This window comes from Lycorma delicatula, chromosome 9, assembly GCF_047948215.1.
Source record: "Lycorma delicatula isolate Av1 chromosome 9, ASM4794821v1, whole genome shotgun sequence".
Taxonomy (NCBI): Eukaryota; Metazoa; Arthropoda; class Insecta; order Hemiptera; family Fulgoridae; genus Lycorma; species Lycorma delicatula.
The window spans coordinates 57071698-57077819 of record NC_134463.1 but is presented as its reverse complement, the minus strand read 5'-3'; the positions used below and the strand labels follow the sequence as shown (position 1 = coordinate 57077819).

At 34.4% G+C, this 6122-nt stretch overlaps 1 pseudogene; it reads right to left on the bottom strand.

Annotated features, from left to right (window-relative positions):
- Positions 1 to 999: 999 nt before the first annotated feature.
- Positions 1000 to 3935, bottom strand: LOC142330663 (uncharacterized; annotated as a pseudogene).
- Positions 3936 to 6122: the final 2187 nt, after the last annotated feature.

Below are 6122 nucleotides of genomic sequence, written 5' to 3'. Positions count from 1 at the left end.
TAATCGACTACTTTTCCCAATTACTGACCACAACTTCACTATTCATGAAATAAATATATTGACTTTAATATTTAAAAAATAATTTTGTATAATCTATCAAACCTTAAATTATAGTTCCATGTAACACAGGGTAATATATGAAGGTTTAAAAAACAACACTTTCATGGAACTAAATTCTTCAGTTTCTCAACAATGAATTTGTTGCCACATTTCTTACTTTTTAATAGACGCAAAACTGAAATTTCACTTCTCTGTACACTTAAAATTTGTCTAACATAATAACCTTTATTGTCTCCTGCTTCAAATTTGAATTCTATTAAAGCGTAATCATCCTTCAATGAAATGCTCTCAAGTTCTTCAGTCTGTAGGTGTTCTAGGTCCAATAAGTCATTCATTGTTCATGTTTTGGTTCAAAAGTTTTCTATCATTTTCATGTTCTCATTTTTTACTTCTGTTTGCTTCCATTTGAACTCTCCTTCTATTTTTTTCTATCTCTCAAGTATTTTTCTTTTTATTCTCTTTGTTTAATAGTTTAATTTTGTTTTGATTTTTCCCAGTATTCGACTTAAGTTCCAGCCCCTATAGCATCTGGAATTTGATTTTTTTGTAAGGCTTTTCTTTCCTTTTTTTACTGGGGACTGGACAGGCCAAACCACACAGTCAGCAAAGGCTAGGCTGATTGAATTTGTTGGAGGCTTACTGGCTTTAGGTGTGACACAGGTCATATTTGGTTTAGGTAGGGATGCTTCTTGAAATTGACCAACCTCTTTATTTAACTGCCTGTTTTAGTTACTGGTTGGTTTCAATTGAACCACTATCGGAGCTGAATTGATCCACTTTATCCAGACAGAGAACAGTCATCATTACGTCTGATGTTTACTGATTATTGAAATGTCAAGATTAGTAAAAAAAGGAAGTTCATCAGTTATTGGACCATCTTCCAAAGGGTCATGATGCTTGCTGCTTGATGGAACATCAAAGTTATTTAAGGTAGAAAGTTCAGTAGAATTTCAATAGAATTTCCTTATGCCAAATCAGGACAGTTAGTAGTTGATGGAATTGGCTTTTCAGCAGTGACAGTGCTTGAGATTTTTGTAGGCTTCCCTTGAGGCAGGTCAGAATGGTTACTGCTTGATGGAACTTAGACCTGTTTTGTGATAAGATATAGTTTTTAATTTTATTCCATATGTAAAAAAGCTCTTTTGCAGATTCATCTCCACACCATTCTTCACCACTACTGCAGAACTCTTGAATCCGTGAAGAGGATGACATAGACTATGGAACAATAAATTTTCAGTTTTTAGCTGGCATGGTTTCTCAACTACCCTAAAATCATGAGTTAAAAATTTGTTGTAGTTAATATTTTCTTTATTAAATAAGTAAATTCCACATTTTTCAAATCGCTTCTGCAAAATATCTTTTGTTACTGCTTGTGAAGGACCTTCTATCAAAGGAGCAAAACTGGTCTTTGTAACTGATCTGTTCCCAGTCTTTTTCTGCCAGTCAGAAACCATCTTTTTCCAAGCACATTTAATAGGTCAGAAAACAACGCATCTGCTGGTTTGGAGAATTTGCGTGGGATTGGGAAGCAATGAGTACAAAATTATATCACTATCTTTACAGAGCAATGCAACTTCATAACTTATGACTTGTAACCATTAATTAAATACAGACTGGAAAGCTGGTATTTTTATTTTTTAGAAAAGGTAACAAATTATTTGCTACATATCCATAAAATACTGATGAAGTCATCCACCCTTTTTTGGTCTTCCCAGTGACCAGTCAAGGTTTTTTGATTTATTTCAGCTGGTATTCTTTCCCAAGGGAAAACAATGCAAGAAGGTGCCATATTTCCAGTGGCATCGAATGTCACCATTACCATTATACACTCCTTTTTACTGCCTTGTACTTCATATAAATCTTTAAAACCCTTAGGCCCTATTATTAGGCCTTTATGTTATGATTAGTTTGGAACTCTGACTTGTCCCCATTTATGATTCTACTAGGATCTTAAGCAAATCAGTGATTCCTGTTTGCTCAATAATATGGTGCTTCATCATCATGCCATTTTTTTAATAGCTCTTTCAATAACCAGAGATCTTGCAATGCCAAGAGCTTCTGGCTTTCAAAGAGAAATATCTGGGTGGCAATTGAAGAAAAATTCTAACCTCTTCCTTTTAGGTGTTCCCTCAGTGAAAGGGCTGGGTCTTCCATCTTTTTTCAATATTTCCTCTACAGCATCAACTAGTTGTCTTGGTTCAACTAGAATTTCATGTTTAGCCATTGGCCTTAGCCAGGGATGAAGAAGCTCTTCTTCCTGCAAAGAATGAACAATAGGGTAATTAAAAAACTTTACATAACTAAAAAATTTAAATATGCATATACGAGGTGAGACAATAAAGTAATGAGACTGATTTTTCTTTGCAAGATGTGGCAACCCTGCAGCTTGCGAAGGCACACCATCTTTGACCTTGGTCTATAAGCTACTTCTAATCCAGGCGGCACATTGATGCAACTGCTCAGTTGTGAGTTGTGCTGTAATAAGTGAACACGTGTTTGTGTGTCTCGTCACAGAAATGAAACCGCAAAATATTGCGCAACGGTTTCTTTGCCGTTTCTCTTTGCGTTAAATTGGGTGAAATCGCGACGACAACTTATGGTAAGCTTCAGAAGGCTTTTGGAGAGGAGGTTATGTCAAGAGCTCAAGTTTTTCGGTGGCATAAAATTTTTAATGAAGGCAGAACGAATGTTGAAGATGAAGACCGCAGTGGACGACCATCAACCCCACGGAAATTTGTCAACTTGAACAGGGCGCGTGAAATCGTACTATCTGATCGAAGATTATCCGTGAAAATGATTGCGGAAGAACTCAACATCAATCGAGAAACGGTTCGTCTAATATTAACTGAAGATCTTGGTATGAGAAAGATTTGTGCAAAAATGGTCCCCAAAAATTTCACACAACAGCGAGAAACACGGAAAAATGTGGCAGCCGATCTGTTAGAGCAAACGGAAATCAATCCAGATTTGTTGAGTCGTGTTATCACTGGTGATGAAGGTTTGTTTTTTCAATACGATCCAGAGACAAAACGCCAAAGTTCGCAATGGTGCTCAAAGGGATCACCTAGACCAAAAAAAGCTCGCATGTCAAAGTCAAAAGTGAAATGCATGCTTGTGTGCTTCTTCGATTCCAAGATAATTGTTCATAAAGAGTGGGTGCCTCCTGGACAAACAGTTAACCAATATTTCTACAAAGAAATTTTAGAAAGACTTCGTAAACGAGTTCTTCATGTCCGTGCCAACATTGCTGATAATTGGATTCTGCATCACGATAATGCGCCATCCCATACTGCTCTGTCAGTACAGCAATTTTTAACCTCAAATCATATTTCAGTACTACCACAGCCACCTTATTCACCAGATATCGCTCCGTGCGACTTTTTTTCTATTTCCAAGAGTCAAAATGGCGGTCAAGAGACACCATTTTCAAACAACACAAGATGTCCAAAAAGCTTTGACGGGGGTCTTGGAGGATATTACAGAAGATGAGTTCCAGAAATGTTACCATCAATGGCAGAAGCGGTGGAATAAGTGTGTGCAATCAGAGGGGAACTACTTTGAAGGAGACAACACTAAACATGACTAAAACGGTAAGCAGCATTTTTTTCACATCAGTCTTATTACTTCGCACCTTCTCCCTTTGTCGCACCTCGTATTTAGTAACTGCTCATTAAAATTCAAAAACAAAACCTGGGCCCTACTTCATTATTTGTTAAAACTGTTGAAGAACCTTTCCTGGCAAATAAGGAACTTTTTTCTTTTAATTTATCCATCATTACGGCATGAGGAAGGTTGTACTTCCTTTCTGTTTCTTGAATCTTAGCTCCATTTCACACTTTATTAGCTAAATGATCAATTATATACTTTTTCGGCATCTGAAACCAATAATTGTAAAGATTAGCTGACTGTACCAACTTCCGACCAGCATTTTGCACAGTACCTGACCACTGGTTGGATACTGGAACAAGGAAATATTGTATTGGGAGATCCATATGTTTTTTATAATAAAGCCAGTCCAATTAAAATGGGAGCCAAAAAAATAAACAAAACCCAATATCCAACTAGCTGGTTGAGTACTGGTGCAAAGGTAATAATAATGATCCAAAATCTGACTATGCTGTATGATTATTTTAATTAATATTATTTAAAAAACAGTTATTTCAATTAAATTCTCATAATTTTTCAGTATAGAAAACCACTCAGAAACACTGAAATGACAAAATATAAAGTGTATGTAAGAGGATATAAAAGTTTCTTACCTTGGGCACATGTAGTAGTGACACTGATTCAGCTGCCATATTCCCAGTAGTATCAAAATAAAAATTCCCTGCGATTACCAAACTCTCATTAGACTGTTAAATGAAATTTCCTTAATCTTAAAAACCTTTGAGTAAATATTGAATGAACGGACGTTTACAAACATAATGATAAGATCTTAGTTTTATATATTTTTTTTGAAGTGGTCAGTAACTGGTGCATTCACCCTACCAATAACCACCACCAATTTAACAAGTTCTTCTACAAGTTTGAGTATTAAGACAGCAAGCTATCAACAATTTATGTAACACACTTTTTGAAATCCATTGATTTATTATCAGTTATTTAAATAGGGTATAATAGTATTTAAATAACTGATGCACTACGTTTGGATTGAGCTTGCTATTAATTTGGTGTGTATATTGTGATTTTTGTTAGTAATTTTTTATGCCTAGTGTGAAGAAGTTTCCTTAGTGCTTACACTATGGTAGTTGTTTTGCTCTATGTTAGCAAAGAGACTACTGGAAGGCATACAGGTTGTTCACCAGATGTACCACTGGTGTTGTAACTCAGTTTTGGTTTTTATAATATTTTTGAAGAGTATGTAAATTTAATTACTTATTTATCAAGCATTTTGTTTTTAATAGAGATTTTAAAAACCATATTCTAAATCAAACTCAAACATCAGCACCATGTCTTGTAGCGATGAAACATCCCATCATCCTCAATGAGAGGCTCTGAAGATGCTTAACAAGGAGCAAAAGCAAGATCAGATAAACATAATTTTTTTCTTAAATTCTCCATTAATTTTGCTTTTTGGGAAGTAGAATTACTAAAGATGGATGAAGCAGGAGCAATATAAAATGCCAAATAGCACAGGCAAAACGAGCTTTCAGTCAGAAATATAATTTGCTTATATCAAAATTAATTTAAACATCAGAAAAATGTTTTTGAAAGTATATATTTGGAGCATAGCTTTATATGAAAGTGAAACTTGGACGAGCAAGTACCTGAGAAGAAAAGATTAGAAGCTTTTGAAATGTAGTGCTATAGGAGAATGTTAAAATCACATGGGTGGATAAAGTGACAAATGAAAAGGTATTGTGGCAAATAGATGAAGAAAGAAGCATTTGGAAAAATATAGTTAAAAGAAGAAACAAACTTACAGGCCACATATTAAGGCATGCTGTAATAGTTGCTTTGATATTGGAGGACAGGTGGATGTGAAAAATTGGGCAGGCAGGCAACATTTGGAATATGTAAAACAAATTGTTAGAGATGTAGGGTGTAGGGGCTATACTGAAATGAAACGACTGGCACTAGATAGGGAATCTTGGAGAGCTGCATCAAACCAGTCAAATGATTGAAGACAAAAAAAATTTTTTTATTAAGAAAATGGACTATTGACAATTTCTAAAAAGTTTTTTATTTTTAAAACGTACATGAAATCAAAAAGTGAATATATTATACTTATTTAAATTTTGATATTAACTAATTGTATGATTTATTATAATAAATTTAAACTAATATATATAAGTTTAAACTAATTTTAAAATTACTGTTACATTTTACTCATTACACTGCCGAACAATGAAAATGTTTTGGACTCAAAAATAGGTTATTCTCATGTATTTCTATCTGCTGAATTCAAAAATCACCATAAAAATGACCGATTAACTCTTTGTTTGGAGATAACAATGATATATCATTTTTTACCCGATCTACATTTTTAGTTTGGGGCTAATTTTGTTTTTGGAGTTGTCACACCTGTTAAATGACAAAACACTATGTTCTCCAGCTGTTTG